This window comes from Hyaena hyaena, unplaced genomic scaffold (assembly GCF_003009895.1).
Source record: "Hyaena hyaena isolate Hyena2069 unplaced genomic scaffold, ASM300989v1 scaffold_151, whole genome shotgun sequence".
Classification (NCBI taxonomy): Eukaryota; Metazoa; Chordata; class Mammalia; order Carnivora; family Hyaenidae; genus Hyaena; species Hyaena hyaena.
This window is the reverse complement of record NW_024080783.1, coordinates 1931302-1951688: the sequence shown is the minus strand read 5'-3', so window position 1 is coordinate 1951688 and position 20387 is coordinate 1931302.

Genomic DNA, 20387 nt, shown 5'->3' with positions numbered 1-20387 from the left:
ACTTTTCCTGCCCTCCCCACAGCCCCTGGCCCTGAATCTACTTTCTGTCTCTATGGATTTGCCTATTCTGGATATTTCATACAAGAGGAATCACATAACAATGTGACCCGTGCTGTCTGGCTTCTTTTACTTCCATAATGTTTTCAAAGTTTATCCATGTTGTATTACCTCTAGATACATCATTCTTTTTTATTGTCATATAATATTCGATTATGTTAATAGACCACATTTTGTTATTGATGGACATTTGGGTTGTTTCCACTTTGGGGCTATTATGAATAGTGCTGCTATGAACATTTGCATACAAGTTTTTGTGCAGACATACGTTTATAATTCTTTTGGGTGTTACGGTTATATTCTTTGGAAAAATCCACAGCTCATTAATAGGGGTGCTGGTCCCCTTACCCAAAAAAGAGGGACTTACATAATGAAGTAAGTTTGGAATATACAGAGCCATGTCAAGTTAGATAGTTTTCTTCCCAGAACATCTCATGGATATTCATGTAGCAAAGTGTACTGTGGATCTCCTAAGAGGGGAGGGCAGGCATTCCCAGTGGATAAGAGAATGGATTCTGGAATCAAGCAGACCCAGGTTGCTAGTTGAGTGAATTTGGAGAAAGTTACCTAAACTCTTTGAGCCTTAATTTTCTCTTTTTTAATAAGGGGATGATAATGCCCACCTCATGAAGATGAAATGAATTAAAGAATGTAGAATTCCTGCTATATATATTTGGTATTCAATGAATGGGAATTTTATTATGCTAAGTTGTCATATTGATAAAGACAGAAACCACATCGTTCATTCATACCTAGACCTCAATATCTAATACAGAGCCTGGCATACATTCAGTGACCAACAAATATTTACTGAATAAATAAGTAAATGACCTCAAAACCCTCATTTTGAGGCTTATCTCCTAGAAATAATAAGCCACAGAATAAGATTTGGGAAATGCTTTCTTTCTTAAATTTGAACTTGGTTTATTAAATTAATACATTTCTTTACTGTCTATTTTCTTTAAGTTTATTTATTTTGAACGGGTGTGGGTGAGGAGCAGAGAGAGAGAATCTCAAGCAGACTCCATGCTGTCAGCACAAAGCCTGATGCAGGGCTCGAACCCATGAACCAACCGTGAGATCGTGACCTGAGCGGAAGTCAGACGCTCAACCGACTGAGCCACCCAGGCGCCCCTATAATGTCTTCTTAACAACAAGCACTAAAACACAAATTTAAGAAAGGCCGATGAGAATTGGTGATTTAAGGCTTTGGTTCCCATAATGAGCTCTGTGCATCAGCACTACTCGTGATACTTGTTTGTAATATGGAGTCTAGAGTTCTGGTCCAGGAAAACTCTGATTCAGAAGCAAGATCAGAGGTTCTGTGTTTTAACAAGTTCCACACGTGATGCAGATCCACAACCAGGTAGGGAACCGCTGATTTAAGCCTTACCCAGATGCTAATAAGAATTGAATTCCCATTAGTACCTACAGAGTCTCAGCAAGACACCTGCTCCTCTCCCAAGATTCACCAGCCTCCAGCTCTGGATCCTACATTCCACCTGCTGGCTTCCTGAGACAGTCAGTGCATTTGGCTGAGCCCTGTTAGTTCTTGGAGACCCAAGGGAGGTGTCATCAACAAACAATTCACTCACGTACCAAATTCCTCCTACGTGCCAGGTCCTGTGCTGAGGACTGTTTCTGGCTCCCAGCTGATGCCCATCCCTCTCCCCACCCCTGCGGCGCAGCCTGCATCACACATTCCCAGTGAGCTTACTGTGTGGCTGGTCCCCGCGTGTGCTAAGGATAGAGCTATAAATGAGATGGTCTGTAGATTAGATACAGTACAGAGTCTGGCCTGGTGAGATCCCCACAGCCACCTTGCTTACTCCTGATGTCTCGTGATGGACACTCTGCCAAAGGACCTCTGTGTCCCTGAACTTGCTTCCAAGACCCTTACCCTCGCCCTGGTCCTCTGATCTCTGGGCTCTCTAGCTCACTCCCTTGCAGTTTGTTATTCTACATTCCTGCAGCTCTGGGATTTGATACCCATGGTCTTCCCAGCCCTAACCTTGGTGCTTCTCAAACCAGCTTGGGCGTTAACTCTACTTGTCAGGACTTCTAGAACCCCTTGTCCTAGGGCTGTTCCTATTTCCATCTGGTTAACTCAGTCTTCCAGGCAAGACTCAGGCCTGAACTCCAGAGGCACAGCCCTGTTCCTCTCTTCCATGTTGAAGATGGTAGCTGTGTGCCTCTACCCTTTCAGAAGTAAGCCAGAGAGTTTGCAGAACTCTGCCTCTTCGTGCTCTTGGACTCTCTTGCCAGTTTTCCTTCATTTTACACTTCTTTTTCCCCAGATGCATTTGTATATATATTATTACTATACATATTATATGTTAATTTCCCTATTTGTTTCAACTACCCTTTCTCCTAAACTAATACCTCACCTAACCATTGTAGTATTTTGATGGTAAGCAAAAAATCAGCTCAATTTTCTTAAGTTTTGGCCCTAGCATACTTCCCATTTTCCAAATCAGGGCTCACAAAATTAGTGACAGTGATGACCTTCCTAGCATCTGAGTGGAGATTAAGACCCCAGCTCTCTGACCTCTTGGCCTGGGCAGTTTCCACTGGTCAGATGGACCATGATATTAGAGAGGAGATCTTCTGACCCAGTTCTGTAACAGTGTTGTTCTTAATTTGGAGGTAGCTTTCTGAGGTTCTCAAAGGAGATTCTGCCCCCTAAAAAGAATGACCTTCTTGTGAGCCCTGCCCAGTAGTGAAAGTCCAATCTCTTTAGGAATGATGGAGGCAGCACTGAATGGTGGTTAGAGCACAGGTTGCCTGGGGTTGCACCCTGCCCTGCTAGAACAAATTACTTAACCTTAACTTAGTTTCCTCATCTGGGAAATGAAAATACCGTTAGAACTTGCTTCATGGTATGGTGATGAGGGTAAAATTATTAGATCCATAAACACAGAGAACCCAGTGACAATAAATATTTGATACATGAATAATTGTCATAGGTACGATCGGTGACCAGTGACCACAGGCTTTATTCACATTATCCTCAGTGTTTACAACACCCCAGAAAGGTTGGTACTGTGATGCATATCTTCCAAAAGGGAAGGTGCTTTGCCCAATGTCACCCAGCCAAAAACAGTGAGAGCTGATAGTAGCGCTAAAAGGCTGTCTGATTCCCAAGCTGCCTCTTCTTCCAAAACAACTTCTACCAAGCTCCATTCTCTCACCCTCTCTCTCTCAGCTCGGCTAAAAATATCTAGAACAGTATCTTCATCAGCTAATATGCATACATTATTTTTTTTCTCTTTTGAACATAATCAGTTCATTCAAAGAAAAGACTCCCACCAACATGAGGGAAGGGGCTGAGCTGCTCCTTTCCTTTAGTGAAAACTCATCTGAATTCAGAAAAGGGAACTGCCTGTTGAAATCCCCCTGCTTCCAGGCTTGTGTCTCTAGCTGGATGGCAGCAAAGCAGAGTGGAAAACAAACTCCCTTCATTCACACATTCCCACCACATTTGGGCAAGTCCCTACTCATTTCCCACGAGCCAGTCTCCCTGGCTGTTACACTGAGCTCCTAGAAGTGCTTGCCTTACAGAGTTCTGGTGGAGATTGAGTAAAGATAATCCATGGAGTCAGACATGTAATACGTGGTCTGTCAGAAGCTGGGAGCTTCCGTGACACAGACCACGTGCATGGAGTAAATCACCAACATTTGCAGGAGAGGCAGGATAGCCAAGTGGTTAAGTGCACAGGCGGGGGCTGGATCAGACCCCAGCATGTACCATGCTCCGGTTCTGTGACAGTTCCCTCCTCTCCCCAAGTCTTGGTTTTCCTAGAGTAAAAAAGACATTATACACATAAAGAGCTCCATAATAAACGGTGGCTGCATTCACAGCAAGCCTCCCCAACCAGATCATCTCTCTCTAATAGCAGTGGGAGTAATTGATTTCTGCTTCTAGGGCAACGCACACACTGACACCACAGACTGTTCGTCCTGGGGCGGAGCACACGTGCTCCGGGCAGCCAAAGCTGAACTGTCTGCCCCAGCTTCTCCTGCTGGTAATGTGGCCGATGACAGCTTAATGGACTCTTTACCCTTGAATGCTAAGGAGAAAATAACTCATGGCATTATAACATATGAATGTAATATGGAGCTTTTCTCTTGAGCAATGTAGAGAGAAATCCAGAAACATATGTGGACTTGAGCCTGTACCCTGAACCTCCCTTGTCCTGGTCCTGTCTATATGGCTAAAAAGATTTAGCCAATGTAATCACCCAAATCACCCACATTTATAAAGGATAGCCGTGTCTGTGTGTGTGTGTGTGTGTGTGTTTTCCTGAGTGATCTGAGGCTAACAAAACAGAGTATGCAGTTCATAAACACAGGACTGTGAATGCCCCTAAGTTATTGATTTTTTAGGGGCAAACCAGTTCCTCTTGGAATGGATAGGTAAAGGTACATATTCATGCGTGGGTGCACACACACGCACACACTCTCTTTGTTGTCATGGGGAAGCTGGTCCAAGATCCACCTGCACAAATTTCAGAAAGCCATGCCACCCTGACTAGACGGATGGGGGGCCCCCACTGTGGGAAGTTAAAACTTTCTTCAGCCTCACAGTCTGAGGGAGGAGGTAGTTAGTGGCAGCCACAGACACCTCCATTAGACTGAGGGGCTGGGTAGGCAGGAATGAGGGCTGGAGAATTATGTGGGAGAGTGGAGAGACCAGAGACCCGAAGAGTCAGGTGGAACTGGGTTCAAATCCACCACTTTGACTCTGGGCGAAGCCTCTTTCTCATGTCAGAGCCTTAGTTTCCCCAGCTGTGAAATAGGTTTCATTAACAGCCATCTTACACGGTGCTCGAGAACTAATAATAAAGCAGATAAAAGCCTGGTGGAATCTGAGGCACAGTGCCAGACTCAGGGTAGTGCTGGGTACAAGGTGGCTCCTCTCCCTCAGGAGGAAATCCAGGCCAGGTGGGAGGTGTGCAGAGTCCCAGCTACCACACAGCGCACACGACGTCCTTTCCAGCCACCCAGAGCCTTGCCGAAAAGGAAGCGTGGGGAATCACGGCTCTCCATCTGGCTAATGTTCACTTGTGTTTCCTACTGGAGAGCATCGCTTTTTTCACCTCACCTGGTTTGTTTACCCAAACAAGCTGCTCATTAACAACACGAATTGCATTTTTTGCAATTCTGTTGACAGCACAAATGTCTGCAGTCAGCCTGGGAGTTTGGTGGGAACTCGCCGGATCCCGCCCAGCCAGCACAGCTTCTGAGCAAAGGAATCAAGGCCACGCTGGGGTCTGGGGTGGGGATGGGGTCCTGGCTGGGGCCTGCTAGCCAAGGTCTCCAGTCCCTGAGTGGAGACAGCCCTGGGCCTCCTGGGAGAAGTGAGGCACCTTCCAGAAAACAAGGAGACAGTTTTCAAGTAAGAGGGCAGAGCCCCATGAGGGACTCTTGAATGCTGACAAAAACTGAGGACTGATGGGGGTGGGGGGGGGGGGGGGGGGGGCAGGCCTCCAGCAGAGAGCCCTGAGGGGCTTCCCTTGTGGACTCAGCAAAGCCCACAGTTTGGCTGCCTTCGGCACCCCCGGCAACAAGAAGCGGATGAGAAAAATAAAAAAATAATTATCCTTCTACTTGCTTTGGCCCCAAAAGGCTGAGTTCATCCTGGTTTGCCAAAGCACCGCTTTCTCATCTCTGCTGCAGCAGCAGGAGCAAAGACAAGGTTTTTTTTTAATGTGTATGTGCATTTATTTCATATTACTGCCCTCAGAACGGTTTCTCTTATGTTCATTTCCTCACTCAGGAAGGTGCTATTGAGACCTCACTTACTGTGATGCAGTTGTTGCCAAGGGATATGGACGTGAGAAGAGACGCCGTCCCTGCCCCTCTGGACTTGGGAGTCTAGCCGAGGGAATGATGTTAAATTACGTGACAAATAATTGCAAATCATGATGAGTTGGATGAGGGAGAAGTCCATGATGTTAAGGAAACAGAGGACCTGAACTCTGGCTGGGGCCATCAATGGCATCTTTTAGAAAAAGTGAGCTTTGGGGCGCCTGGGTGGCTCAGTTGGTTGAGTGTCCAACTTCGGCTCAGGTCATGATCTGGCTGGTGGGTTCGAGCACCCCATCAGGCTCTGTGCCGACAGCTCAGAGCCTGGAGCCTGCTTTGGACTCTGTGTCTCCCTCTCTCTCTGCCCCTCCCCTGCTCATGCTCTGTCTCTCTCTCTCAAAAGAAATAAACATTAAAAAAAAATTAGAAAAAGTGAGCTTTAAGCTGACACCCCAATTAATAGGAGAAGTTACCTAGCCAAAGAGCGGCAAGGGGCAATGGACCTAAGTAATTGGTTTCAGATTTCATCAAGACACCAAAGAAAGTCTTTGGGCTCCTCTTCTGTCTGAGGAAAAGCTCGTATGGCACCTGGGAAGTCAATGGTAACTGCCTTACTATTTGAGGTAAGCTTGAGGAGACAAGGACCCACTCAACATACATGTCTGTTCTATAGGGCACATACATACGTATTTGTTTGTTGAAAAAGAAGACAGCAGAGGCTGGCATGTGGGTTGGGGATTCCAGCAGGGAATAGCATGTGCAAAGGCTCAATCAATATGTGCCCACCCCTCTTTCCTCTCTTATGAATGTTAGTAATAAATCAATAAATAATATTGTTTAGGGGCACCTGGGTGGCTCAGTCAGTTAAGCATCTGGCTCTTGATTTCAGCTCAGGTCATGATTTCACGGTTTGTGGGATAGAGCCCCACATTGGGTTCTAGGTTGCATGTGGAGCCTGCGTAGGATTCTCTCTCCCTCTGCCCCTCCCCTGATCATTCTCTCTCTCTCTCTCTCTCTCTCGCTCTCCCTCAAAATAAATAAGCATTTAAAAATAATACTATTTAACATGCGTCTAGGAGCACCTGGGTGGCTCAGTCAGTTAAGCATCTGACTTCAGCTCAGGTCATGATCTCACGGTTCGTGGGTTTGAGCCCCACATCGGACTCTGTGCTGACAGCTAGCTCAGAGTCTGGAGCCTGCTTCAGATTCTGTGTCTCCCTCTCTCTCTACCCCTCCCCTGTTTATGCTCTATCTCTAGATCAAAAATAAATTAAAAAATGCACCTATATATATACGTGTGTGTGTGTGTGTAATCAGAGTTCAAACTCACAACATTCATTGAAGTTAGGTACCATCTTCACATCTGTGTGTGTGTGTGTGTGTATGTGTGTGTATAAAATCAGAGTTCAAACTCACAACATTCAGTGAGGTTAGGTACCATCTTTACAGCTAGGGAAATCCCAAATTCAGGGTTCTTCTATTATGATAAGTCACAATTTACTCATGTCCCACTTGACCTTGACAGACCAGGTTCTTAACTCAGCTCTTCTCTTAGGAATGGGTAATGCCAGTCATCAGACCAGACCCCCACTCCCAGAGGCAAAACAGGAAACACTGGGTCCTTCCCTTCCCTACTAGGGGATCAAACGATCCTCATTTCCCCACCACCCCAACAAATGACTGATTCATTTTGTATGGCCTCCTGATCCAACTGAAAGTCAAGAAGAATAAGATAATATTAAGATGATGAGATGTATTGAGAGCTTACCCTGTAGCAGGCACTGTCCTAAGTGTGTCACCTGTACTAATTCCTTCAATCCTCCCATTCGCTTCACAAGGAAGACACTTGATCATTCCTCTTTTACAAATGAGGAAACTGAGGCACCAAGCTATTAAGCAACGTGTGGACGACAGTACCCATCATACCTTCTCCACCCCTTGTTCCTCCTCAACTCCTTCCGGTGGTAGGTGCACTACTGTTGACATCTGTGCACCAATATACAAACACTGTTACGTTAAATCCTCATGTGAACCACCAGGTGTGCAGTGCTTCTTACCTTCACGTACAGAGAAGAAAATGGAGGCTCAGAAAGAGAAGCAACACATCCCAGGCTCCTGTGCTAGAGAAGATCTTGAACCCAGGTCTGCTGGATTCGAACCCCACGTGCTCACAGCAACTCCCAAGTCAGGCAGGATTCTAGTGCAAAAAGCACAGAATCCATAAAAACATCTCAGTCCCTTCTTTCTAGCCCGCTCTTGCCCATTCTACTGCCTCCTGCAATGCTCACCCTGGTAGCATATACACGGTGGTATCATCACCCTCCACACAGTTGAAAATGCTAAGAAGATGTGAGAGAAAGAGATTCCGGAAAATGTGGGAGAAAGAGGCTAAACGTCAATCCCTTCACTTGAAAATGGAAATAAAAATCCCTAAATCCTACGATTATTTAGCAGATTAAACAAGATCATGTCTCTTAAATACTGGGCACACAGAGGCGCTTGAGGAATCCTTCTTTGCTCCTTCCGGCTCATTCTTCCCAGTCATTCAGACAGTCCTGGTTTGTGCCAGTCCATCCAGTCCCTATGGGCACCCGTTCTCACCAGCAGCCAAAGCAGGATGTCCCTTGAGGGCAGAAACTTTGCCCTCTGCTCCAGTTTCCTCTGGGCATTGTAAGGTGCTGTGTACACCTACGGCCCCATACAAATAATCACTAATAGTAGTAATAAACTACTCAGCTTTCATTTGCTGCCAAGCACAACGCATTCTGACACGTCTCCCCAGAAAGGCATGCCTGTGGCTGCACAGACATGGGAAGTCATTTTCCAAATGGGCATTTTCTTTGGAAGAACTAATTTAGTCTCGTTTCCAGCAGGCTGCATTCCTGAGGCCTCTAAGTCCAGAAATTCCAACTGGCTGGGTGCATCCAGGGCTCAGGTGGGGGCCAGTGTTCAAGAGAAAGAAGGCTATCAACTCCAAGAAGCTCACATAGCATTGGCTGGAGCACATCATACAAGTGGTGAAACTGTATGCAAAAGCAAAGCAACACTAGCAATCAACTTAGCTACTGTCTACCTAGCTGAAGAGGATGGTAGAGGCAGTTCCAGAAAACCCTCCTCCAATGGGAGGCACCCACCAGGTAGAACCACCTAAACAAGCCTAAACATTCTTGAGACTGGTAATGAACATTTTTCATTCTTTTCAGAAAGCAGTTTGGTGTATACGTCAAAAGATTTTTAAAAGTTCTCTTTGATAGAGTAATTTCTCTCTCAGAATCTGTCTGACATGAACAATCAATGCTGTAGACAAAATAAATGCACCAAAAAATGGTCACTGCAGCATTTATTTATGTCTCTCTCTTTTTTTTTTTTTTTGGTTTTTGGTTTTTGTTTTTTTATTTATTTTTGAGATAGAGATAGAGACAGCGTGAGCAGGGGAGGGTCAGAGAGAGAGGGAGACACAGAATCTGAAACAGGCTCCAGGCTCTGAGCTATTCCTCAGCACAGAGCCTGATGTGGGGCTTGAACCCATGAACCGTGAGATCATGACCTGAGCCGAAGTCGGACGCTCAACCGACTGAGCCACTCAGGTGCCCCTATGTCTCATTTTTTTTAACTGAGCACCTACTAAATGCCAGTCAGTACATGACTGTCCTAAGGTTGATTAGACCTCAGGGTACCCAGGGTCATTCAGTCTTCTCCTCTGGAAGGTAACATGGCAGATTACAGGGTGCCTGGGAATTGCAAACACCTGGATTTTTAGTTTTCTGTCTTTCTTTCTTTCTCCCTTCCTTCCTTCCTTCCTTCCTTCCTTCCTTCCTTCCTTCCTTCCTTCCCTCCCTCCCACGTCGGGGCTGTGCAGTGTGGAGCCTGCTTAAGATTCTCTCTCTCTCTCTCTCTCTCCCTCCCTCTCTCTCTGCCCCTTCCCCCACCAAAATAAATAGATAAACTTTTAAAAATTTTAGTAAAAATAAAAATGGGGCCAGAATTCCTTCCTTGAAGATCAGTCACAAGGGTGGGGAAAGGTCTTAGGCTTCTCTGGACCTGAGGACAATGCATTAATTAGTGCACAAAGTCTTCTCTTTCTCGTCAAAAAGTCCAGGCTTTCACAGTTGTGAAGCAGTTCCGGGACTCCCAGTGTGACTACATGTGTCTGCTTCACAGACCTGGACATTGCTCACTATGTCTCTTGGACAGACTAGGACCCAGCAGGGACCCACACCTGCACAGAGGGCACTTCAGTTGCCTCTGGGCCCACACTTGAGCCACTGTCTAGGGACCAGGGAGCTGGAAGCCCTCCTCATCACCCTTGTGAGGTGAGAAGAACATTCCTCCTATGTGCTCAGTTGGTGAGGGTGAGTCCCCAGAGTAAGGCTCTTTGAGTCCTGAGAGTCATAGCAGTCAGTGAGGTATTTAAGTTCTTTCAATTCAAGAACAAAGCCCTTTGCTCCCTGGCGCAAGCACGGGATGAGTTTCATTAGGGTCTATGTTCACCTTCCCTGTAAAGTCTCACTCATTATGCCAAACAACTTGATATTAAATTCTCTCAAGCCTTCATGCTTACCCTACAGGGTAGCTTTTGCGGGGTCTCCATCACCCAACCCTATCTTGTCCGGATATGTCCGAACGTCTGTGGTGTGTGGGATGCAGTGTGTGCTGGGTATTCTCCACGTACTCCCCAGATCCACTCTCCACTCTGTACTCTGCCCTGGAGGCTGAACATATAGACTGAGTCCGCCAGGCTCCCTTACAGTCTGGCTTCCTGTAAGGTCCAGCCAATGGGAAACACTGACAGAAGATTGGAGGGCAGGAGGGGATAGGGATGGGGCATGACTCTCTGCCACATGTGGTTTGGCAGAGGCTGCCTCTTGTCTCCATGGCCACAGGTTCTATTGGTGACATCTATCCTCAACTACGACTCTCATCAAATTCCAGTAACTTCCCTTTCTCCTTGTGTCCTCACGCCAAGGATAGTAATGGCTCCCTGGTGTTGCTTCACCAGCCCTTAATGCTGCCCATCCTTGGAAATAGTCCCTTCACACCGAACTCTTCTTAAGCATTCCCTTTTGAACATGTCCCCTCTCCATCCTGGCCCCTGAATGATATGAAGTCTTTTCCTGGAGCCCCTCAGCTCCCATGCAATCAGGGAATGTAAGTAAATGTCACCAACCCAGGGCCCGTTCTCAGTCCAGACAAGTGGCCATGATCCTTATAGAAATGAAGAGGGAGCTCTTTCCAATCCCAGTTAGAGATGAAGAAAGGCTAAGGCTAGGCACTTGGAAAGACATCTAAGAATGAGCTCCTTTCAAGGCAAGTAGAGCTTTGGAACAATGGTAGATTTTGTTATGACTGGTGAAAGCAGGGATGGACAACAGCTAACAGACACCTCTGCTGGTTTCTCAATGTCATGGTTCCAACCCACAGACATTAGGGAACAAGACGGAGGACTGAAACCCTAGATCTCGTTGCCGGAAAAGTGTGTTGGAAAGGCCCATGCTAATAGTTTGATGGCTCTCAGCTTTTCACAGGGAAAAAGAAGCAAAGGCGAGATGTTTATTTTCAAAGCAAGCAACATATTTCTTATGTTCTTACATTTCTTATGACAATATCTCCACTTAATGGCCCCATCATGTCTAATAACTTAGGAGATTAAATACGTTTCTTTGATCCGAGCTAGTCAAGAAGAGTGACAGCTGGCACAAAAATTTATGCCTTGTCTAATTGCGTTGACTTCTCATTATTGGAAAGTCTCACAACCAGTAGAGAATTTTTTTTTAAACTTTATCAAACTGTTAACCATTTTCTGGCTCCCACTCCCTCCCACCCCCACACAGCTCCACCTGGAAATGACACCCTTTCAGGAGTGGAGTCAAAGTTGAGTATGACTCATCTCTGGGCTATGACTTGCATGAAGGGCTCCAGGAATTTTGCTAATCAAGAACTCCTCAATCCCGTGTGTATCTTCTCTTCCAATCTGGGGTGGTTGTGTCCGTTTGAATGTGATGCGAGCATTTACTTGGACTGACTTTTAAAAGACATGTGTGATTTTTCACCCAGCCATCAGAGGTGACACAGCGCTTGTATATCAGACCACTCATTTATAAAGATGGGGAAAGGAGAAATACATCAGTCTTGGTCTCTTCCAGGAAGGACTCACTGTCCATTGGATGGATGGGCACATAAGAAATTGCACTACTGTGTGGTAACAGCTTTAGAATCCTGGCCCCAATTTTTCCTCCCTAAGTGGTCTTAGGGATGTCACTTCCCCTTTCTGAGCCTCTGTTTCCCTGAATGAAAACAGTTTCCCTCAAAGAGGAGTGGCTTGCCAACTTCGGATTACATTGGAATCACTTGGAGGTGAGGCACAAGTTGCTGAGCCCTGGAGTTTCTTATTTGGTAGGTCTGGGCTGAGGCTTGAATTTGCATTTCTAATAAGCTCGCAGGGAGACCACACTTTGAAAGCCACTTCCGTGGCCTGATGGGGCCAGTTGTGTGAGCTAAGGTAGATGAAAGGCCCAGTGCAGGGCTCAGTGAGTTCTCAGTAGAAACCATAGAGCTACGTGGGCCTGTGTGACAGTGGGTTGGGCAAAGAGGAGAGGCATCTTCCCAGAGGTCATTTGGTAACAGACGCCAGTAGGAAGAGGTAGGCAGCAAAGCTCATTTGGGGGCTAGACAGCCCTCTCCTATGCTCCTCCTCCCTCTCTGCTGAAAGCCATTCAACATTTCCCTCTGGAGGCACTAGGGACCCACCTGAGAAAATTTCTTTAGCATCACAACCCTGAGCACACCCATGCATGTGTATTATAGCAGAAACATGAAATAGGACTTTCCCCCCTGCTCTGTGTGATGCACTCTAACTTCTGTTTTCTTTGGCATGATAAATCTTGATTGCAGAATCCACTTAATATTAGATCACTTAAACAGACTCTGTAATAGATTACAGGTAAGTCAGATTTAGAGAGGCATTTAAACCAGAATTGGGGCTGGGGCAGAGAGGCTGGGAAGTTTTCATATAATACCTAACCCTGGGAGGTACTTACTATGGGTCAGTCCTTGTTATAAAATCGAGCTAAATTATACATGAACAGATTAACACACACACATTCGTGTGTGTGTGTGTGTGTGTGTGTGTTTTGACTCACCCTCATACCAACTCTCTAAAGTATATAATCTTATCATCATCTTCATCCCCCATTTTATAGATAAGGTTAAGTGGCCTGCCCAAGGTCAGACAATCAGTAGGAAGCAGACCTAAGATTCAAACCTGAGAAGGTAAGCCCCAGACTCCCAGCCACTACAGCATACTGTGTCTCCAGGAGAATGGGTTCCAATCCACAAACTAGAAATTTCTCCCTGGAGCCCCTAGCCATGGTCCACCAACTGGGTCTACAAACATTTAAAGAGCTCCTAAGTGCCAGCCAAAGTCCTGCATGTTGGCACAGATCTAAACGGTTTGATTAACTTACTTCATCTTTTCTTGAGCTCCTCGTACGTGCCATGCTTGGGGCCGGGCACTGGAGTATGTGCAGATTAATTAATTCACTTGCTCACACACTCAACAGGTAATCACAGGTACCTGCTCTCTGCCCCACTCTGTGCTGGAGCAACCACACCTGGGCTCAACATCCAGGGTTTAGGGGTCCCGGAAGGATTGGGGGGGCCCTCCCTTGGTTTTCCACGTCCTGACTGGCCGATCCATCAGATCCTTTTCCTTTCCTTGAAGAAACAGAATGCCAGGACCCTCCTCTTGTTTATCTCTCCCTGCAGCTCAGACACATAAAATGCCAGGCAAGCAGAGACGATTTGTAGTAGGTATTAATCAGGCCAAATTTGCAGGTGGTTTGGTTGCAGTCACTCCAATGTGAGCTCTGGGCAGCTGGAGACACCGGGAAATGCCTATTAAATGAACTCTGTGGCTCTGTCTCTGGCCCTCACCTGCTGACTTCCTGCTGCTACCAGGGTGCTCTGCAACAGGCTTTTCTGCCAGGGAGTGAGCAGTCTGGCCCTTTGAGGAGCCCCTCTGCCAGTGGCTAAGCCAGAGCTTAGCTTGATGCCTTTGCATGACTCCCAAGGTGCCCACTCGCCAGCCTGAGTCTCTTCCTTACTGAACAGATTACCCGGACTTTGGCTGTGTTTCGAGTAGATCATGCTGAGTTAGTATTCTAAAGCTGTAAAGCCAGTTCTCTATGCTTTAGTCTTTTTTCTCCCTCTGAGCTTCTTATTCTCTGTGTGCTGATCTGATTCGGAACATTGGATTTCTTTCCGATAATTTCTTTATGAATGGTAAAGACTTGGGCTTTGAGTCAGACAGACCTGGGGTGGAATTCTAACTCCACCCCCTACCGGCTCTGTGACCTTGGCCAGGGACTTAATTACCTGACCCCCAGTTTCCTCAACAGAAAACGGGAATAAAAGAATGCTCGTAAAGATTCACAGAGACTAAGGAGACAAGACTAAGTGCAATGTCATGTCCTGGGTTGAACTGTAGGACAAAAATAGGATGTTAGTAGGAAAGCTCATAATACCCAAATAAAGTCTATCATTTACTTGATAGTGTCATACCAATATTAACTTATTTTGACAAATGCGCTTGATTATGTAAGACGTTAGTTAACATTAGGGGAAAGCGGAGTGAAAGTGATACAGGACCACTTTGTACTATCCTTGCAACTTTTCTATAAATCTAAAATTATTCCCAAATAAAAAGTTTTAAAGCAACACAGATAAGGCCCTGAGCACAGTATCTGGACCCAGTAAGTTCTTTTTTTTTTTTTAATGTTTTATTTATTTCTAGGAGACAGAGAGAGAGACAGTGTGAGACGGGGAGGGTCAGAGAGAGAGGGAGTNTAATGTTTTATTTATTTCTAGGAGACAGAGAGAGAGACAGTGTGAGACGGGGAGGGTCAGAGAGAGAGGGAGTCACAGACTGAAACAGGCTCCAGGCTCTGAGCTGGCAGTCAGCACAGAGCCCGACACGGGGCTCGAACCCACGAACCATGAGATCATGACCTAAGCGAAAGTCGGATGCTTAACCAACTAAGCCACCCAGGCGCCCCTGGACCCAGTAAGTTCTTGAAAAAAATTAGTTACTATTATCACCATGATGGCAATCTCATTTATTCCTCACAGCAAGCCTATGAGGTAGGTACGGTCATCTTCCCGTGTTGCAGACTCAGAAACCCAGAGAGGTGATATCCTTACACAAGGTCACACAGCCGGGAAATGGCAGAGCCCAAATTCAAATGCAACCACAATCTAGCTCTAACATCCATGTTCTTACCCTCTCTGCTTCCCACTCCCCCATGCTATCGTTATTATAGTAAATGATGACAAATAATGAGGAGTAGAGAAGAGTGGGTATAAAACAAGCACAGGTTTTAGACCCAGAGAGACTTGGGTTCAAGAGCTACTTCTCCTAGGCAAGTTGTCTTTGATCTGATCTCTTTGAGCCTCAGATCCTTTATCATTCACATGGAAACGAACTCTCTGGTATAACCAACTGACAAAGTAGTAAAGGAATTAATAAAAGGAGGAGCTCTGTTAATACCAGCTCTTGGAACCCGAAAATACTTGACCACCTGGTTTGGATACCTGCCTCGCTGGAGGAGCACACTCAGGGGAAGGAGCAGGCCCTCTTACCTGGCTGTCAAGCCTGACTCTGCTATTTACCCATCCTGCAGCCTGGAACAAGCTACTTCACATCTCTGAGTGCCAGCTGGCTCCAGTATTAACTGAGGATAAAAGTCCCTGCTTCAGAGGATTGTTGAAGGCATTAAGGGATACATCCGAAAAACCTTCAGCGCAATGCCTGGCACGTGGTAAGTGCTCTATGAACGGTGGATACCATTTGACAAATATTTCTTTTTTTTTTCAATTTTTTTAGTGTTTATTTATTTTTGAGAGAGAGACAGACAAAGCATGAGCAGGAGAGGGGCAGAGAGGGAAACACAGAATTTGAAGCAGGCTCCAGGCCCTCAGCTGTCAGCGCAGAGCCTGACACAGGGCTTGAACTCACAGACCATGAGATCATGACCTGAGCCAAAGTCAGATGCTTAACCGACTGAGCCATCCAGGTGCCCCAACAAATGTTTCTGATTCTCTCCACTAAGAGACACACCAAACGCTAAACTTGACCCATTGGTGATTGGTTGGGCCATGTGACATGTTTTGGCCAATGAATTGTGAACAAAAAGTGACATGCGTCACTTCCAGGCTAGCACAGTTAATTAACCCTAGGAGACCCCCTAAATCCCTTTTTCCCCTTGGATACAATAATCATAAATAAGATGGCAGCTTCCTGATTCCCTTTGTGACCACAGTGAACAGCATGTTCTCATGCTGAACCATGATGAACATGGAACAAGAGTGAGAAATAAACATTTGTTGGGGTGCCTTGGTGGCTCAGTCAGTTAAGTGTGTGACTCTTGATTCTGACTCAGGTCATGATCTCCCTTTTCATGAGTTTGAGCCCTGCATCAGGCTCTCTGCTGTCATCTCAGAGCCCACTTCAGCTTCTCTGTCTCCCTCTCTTTCTGCCCCTCCCCTGCTCATTTGCTCTCTTCCTCTCTCTCTTTCTCTCCAGAAAATAAAACAAACATTAAAAAAAAAAAGAAATATACATTTGTGTGTTATACCACTGAGTTTTAGGGTTGCTTATTATTAGAGCAAAATCTAACTAATTCCAACCTGTATAGCTGTTACATTAAATAATTATTATAATCTTTACTGCCTACAATTCTAAAAAGGGAGTAAAAAAATAACATTAAAAATAATTTACAAAACATATCATTATTACAACAAGCCATGATTTATCTCCACAATACAGACTCAGACATGGAGATCAAGGACACTTGACCAAGGCCACACAGCTGGAAAGTAACTGAGCCTGGATTTGAACCCAGCTTCAAATCTTCAAATCAGTCTATTTACAGCATGGTTCCCACCCACAAGCTATACCACTGAAGGTGAATTTGGGTCAGAAACTTGGATCCTAGAGAAGTTTCTGGAAGGTGGTGACAAGGCTGAACTTTACTTTGTTCTCTTTCCATCTCTGCCTTTCACATCTTGCTTCGCTCTTCCATAGTTTTTAATATCTGAAACCTCATACCGGCCACGTAAGTGATGTGAATGTTTTCAGAAAACATGTGCTGGGCATATGATTTTGGCTTAAACTCTAATGCTTTGTAACATCCATATTTTTTCAGCCAGACAGATACTTCTCTGCTCTGTGGCTCCATTAAATGTTGTGTCTTCACTGTGAGTTTATTTTAGAGTCTCACCCAAACTTCAGCTTCTTACTCTTCCCGTGGCCCTGGTTAAGTTCTATACCGCACAAGCTTCACCTATGAGGTAGAATCATGAAACCTACCTCCTCCTTCTGATGCAAAAGACAGGCATTCTGCAAACCCTGTAGAGCACTATACTCATGTTAGTGATTATCTAGCACTTTATGTATTTATTCAACAGCGAACACTCATTGAGCACCTACTGTATACAGTGCTGGGGGGCTGGAGAGAAGAAATGAATGAGGTGCAATGCATGCCCTCAAGGAGGAAGTACGTTGTCATGACTAAGAGCACAGATGGTAGAGACAAAAAATCCTGGGTTCTGTTCCTTATTCTGGCACTCGTTTTTGCCCTGTGTCCTTTTTCTTCAACTGCAAAATAATGATGATATTAATATTTAGCTCAAAGCCCTTTTGTAAGGTTTTTAAATATTTATATATATATATATATATATATATATATTTTTTTTTTTTTGAGAGAGAGAGAGAGACAGAGCATGAGTAGAGGAGGGGCAGAGAGAGAGGGAGACACAGAATCCGAAGCAAGCTCCAGGCTCCAAGTTGTCAGCACAGAGCCTGACACGGGGCTTGAACTCGCAAACCACGAGATGATGACCTGAGCTGAAGTCAGGCACTTAACCGACTGAGACACCTAGGCGCCCCATCTTTTGTAAAGTTTAAATGAGATGATGCCTTGAAAGTGCAGTGCCTGATAGATGGGAAATATCAAATAGGAACATTGTAATTAAGCAGTGTTCAGAACCAGGAGAAGTTCTATCAATCTCTGTCAAGGAAAAGAATGAAAAGTGTTGCATGCACACGAATGAATGTGAGCAAAGGTCCTGGCTTCCATTAGGGATCTAGCCAAGCTGACTTCCACATGCACTAAGATGTGGCCCGTGGGCCTAGACCTAGGAAAGGCTGAGCAGCCTCTAGATTCTCCACAGCAGAACCGTCCCTCAGGGGTCAGGAGCCCTCAAAGCCACCAGGACATTCTTGGCCTCACCATGGTGCATAAGGAAACATGCTTCTAGCCAGCACTCCCTCCTTGGGTAAGCAAGGGTTAACATGAGAAGTGAGAAATGAGAAGTGAACATATGGAATGCCAATGTAATACAGAAACGTGGGATTAAACAACTCAGTGGCATGGGAACAGCCGCCCTCCAGGCTCCAACACTCTGCTGGGCTCCCTCTTTCTCTCTCTGCTTGCATTGGTAGTTACTGCATGTTCCAGTTCTAGAAAACAGGCTTCCGTGCAGGGAGGAGGTCACACGTGGGGACCCCAGGGCCCTAGAGTCAGGAAGATCAGGGTTTGAATCCTGGCACCCCACTTCACTTCTGCAAGTTGTGGCCAGACACATCAGCCCTCTGAGCTCAGATCCCTTATTTGTGAAATGGAAGTGATAACACCTTTCTCTCCAGGTTTGGTTGTGATATTATGAATGGCTAACATTAATTGAGTGCCCCTTATGTATATTTCCTGAATCCACAGAATTACCACTGACAGTAACTCTTATGTGGGCTATTATTATCCCCATTTGACAGGTTAGGAAACTGAAGTTCAAAGAGGTTACGTGACTTGGTCATGGCAGGTGAGAGGCTGTGCCAGGATCTGAACTCAGGTCTGTCAGATGCTAACACCGATGCCTTCTCCACTTCACCACGGGAAGACATTTGGTTCACATTTTCTCCACTTCTGATACCTCTAAATCTAGGAGGACATGATGGGGAAGAAACCCATTTTCTTTTTTATTACCAGCTTGAATAATTAAATTTGGCAGCAGAAAGCTTGGTATCGGAAATACATTTCACCACCCCATTGTTGAATCTGTTTAATGTATTTGAACCAGCTTAGCTCGGCTGGTTAGGAAATGGAGTAGGAGTTTAAATTTGAAAGTGGCAGCGAGGGGTCACATCTATATGATGTTCGAGGAAGTCTGCGTTCAACCCTGGCTTCCCACAGGAGTCACGGGGAGGTCACCCTCACCTCTGAACTCATCCAGGGCTTTTTAAAGGCAAGAACAGCAAGAGAGAAGGCATGGAGGAAGACTTGAAGAAAGCTTTGCGTCTCAAGCCATTTATTTCCATAACAAGCACGTTTCATCTTCAAAGCCCTTTACAAGCCATAATTAATCTTCACAACACCTTAGTGAGGTGGGTGCATGGCATTACCCGGGTTTTATAGGCCAAGGTGGCCCAGGGGAGGCCTTTGGATGGTCTGGCAAGCCAGTCTCAGATTTCCCAATCCCAAACCAGGCCCACTCGATTAATCTTCAGAAAATGTTTCCTGATGTGAAGAAAGGAGGATAGGAAGAAGAGGGAGAAAACCTGGGGACACACACCAGAACGTAAGCCCTGGTGCTGTTGTCATTTAAATATGTTTCATTTTGGGACACCTGGGTGGCTCATTCGGTTGAGCATCTGACTGTTGGTTTCAGCCCAGGTCACAATTCTCACAGTTTGCGATTTCAAGCCCTGCATTGGGGAACCTGCTTGGGATTCTCTCTCTCTCTCTCTCTCTCCCTCCCTCCCTCTGTCCCTCCCCCTCTCAAAATAAATTTTAAAACTTAATTTTTTTATTTTTAAAAAAAATTTTTAATATTTTATTTATTTCTAGGAGAGAGAGAGAGAGACAGCATGAGCAGGGGAGGGTCAGAGAGAGAGGGAGTCACAGACTCTGAAACAGGCTCCAGGCTCTGAGCTGGCTGTCAGCACAGAGCCCGATGAGGGGCTCGAACCCACCAACCACGAGATCATGACCTAAGCGAAAGTCGGACGCTTAACCGACGAAGCCACCTAGGCGCCCCTAAAACTTAATTTTAAAAATAAATAAGTTTCATTTTATTGGGTTATGCATTGCTGGTTAATTTCATTTAAATAACCATGAGTAATAAGAACTCCTATTCGTGTATATATATGTATACATTCAGCATTTCCAAGGGCTTTTTGTAATCAGTATCTCAGCTGATCCTTACAAGAGCTGTTCCAGTCAGTATGCATTTATTAAGTACCTACTTTGTACCAGGCTCTGAGAGACTTGGGGACGGAGCAGGGTGGCCTGCCCTCACTGGGCATGCAGTAGTACAAGCAGCCTTACTAGGGAGGGTTGCTATTATTTCACCTGCCACCCCCTTTATTAAACAGATTATAAAGCTGAAGCTTAAGTTCATGCAATGAATGGGTGGTCGAAGTTGAACTCCATGCAGGCTTGTGTAGCTTCGGTCCTAGCCGAGCATAGAGA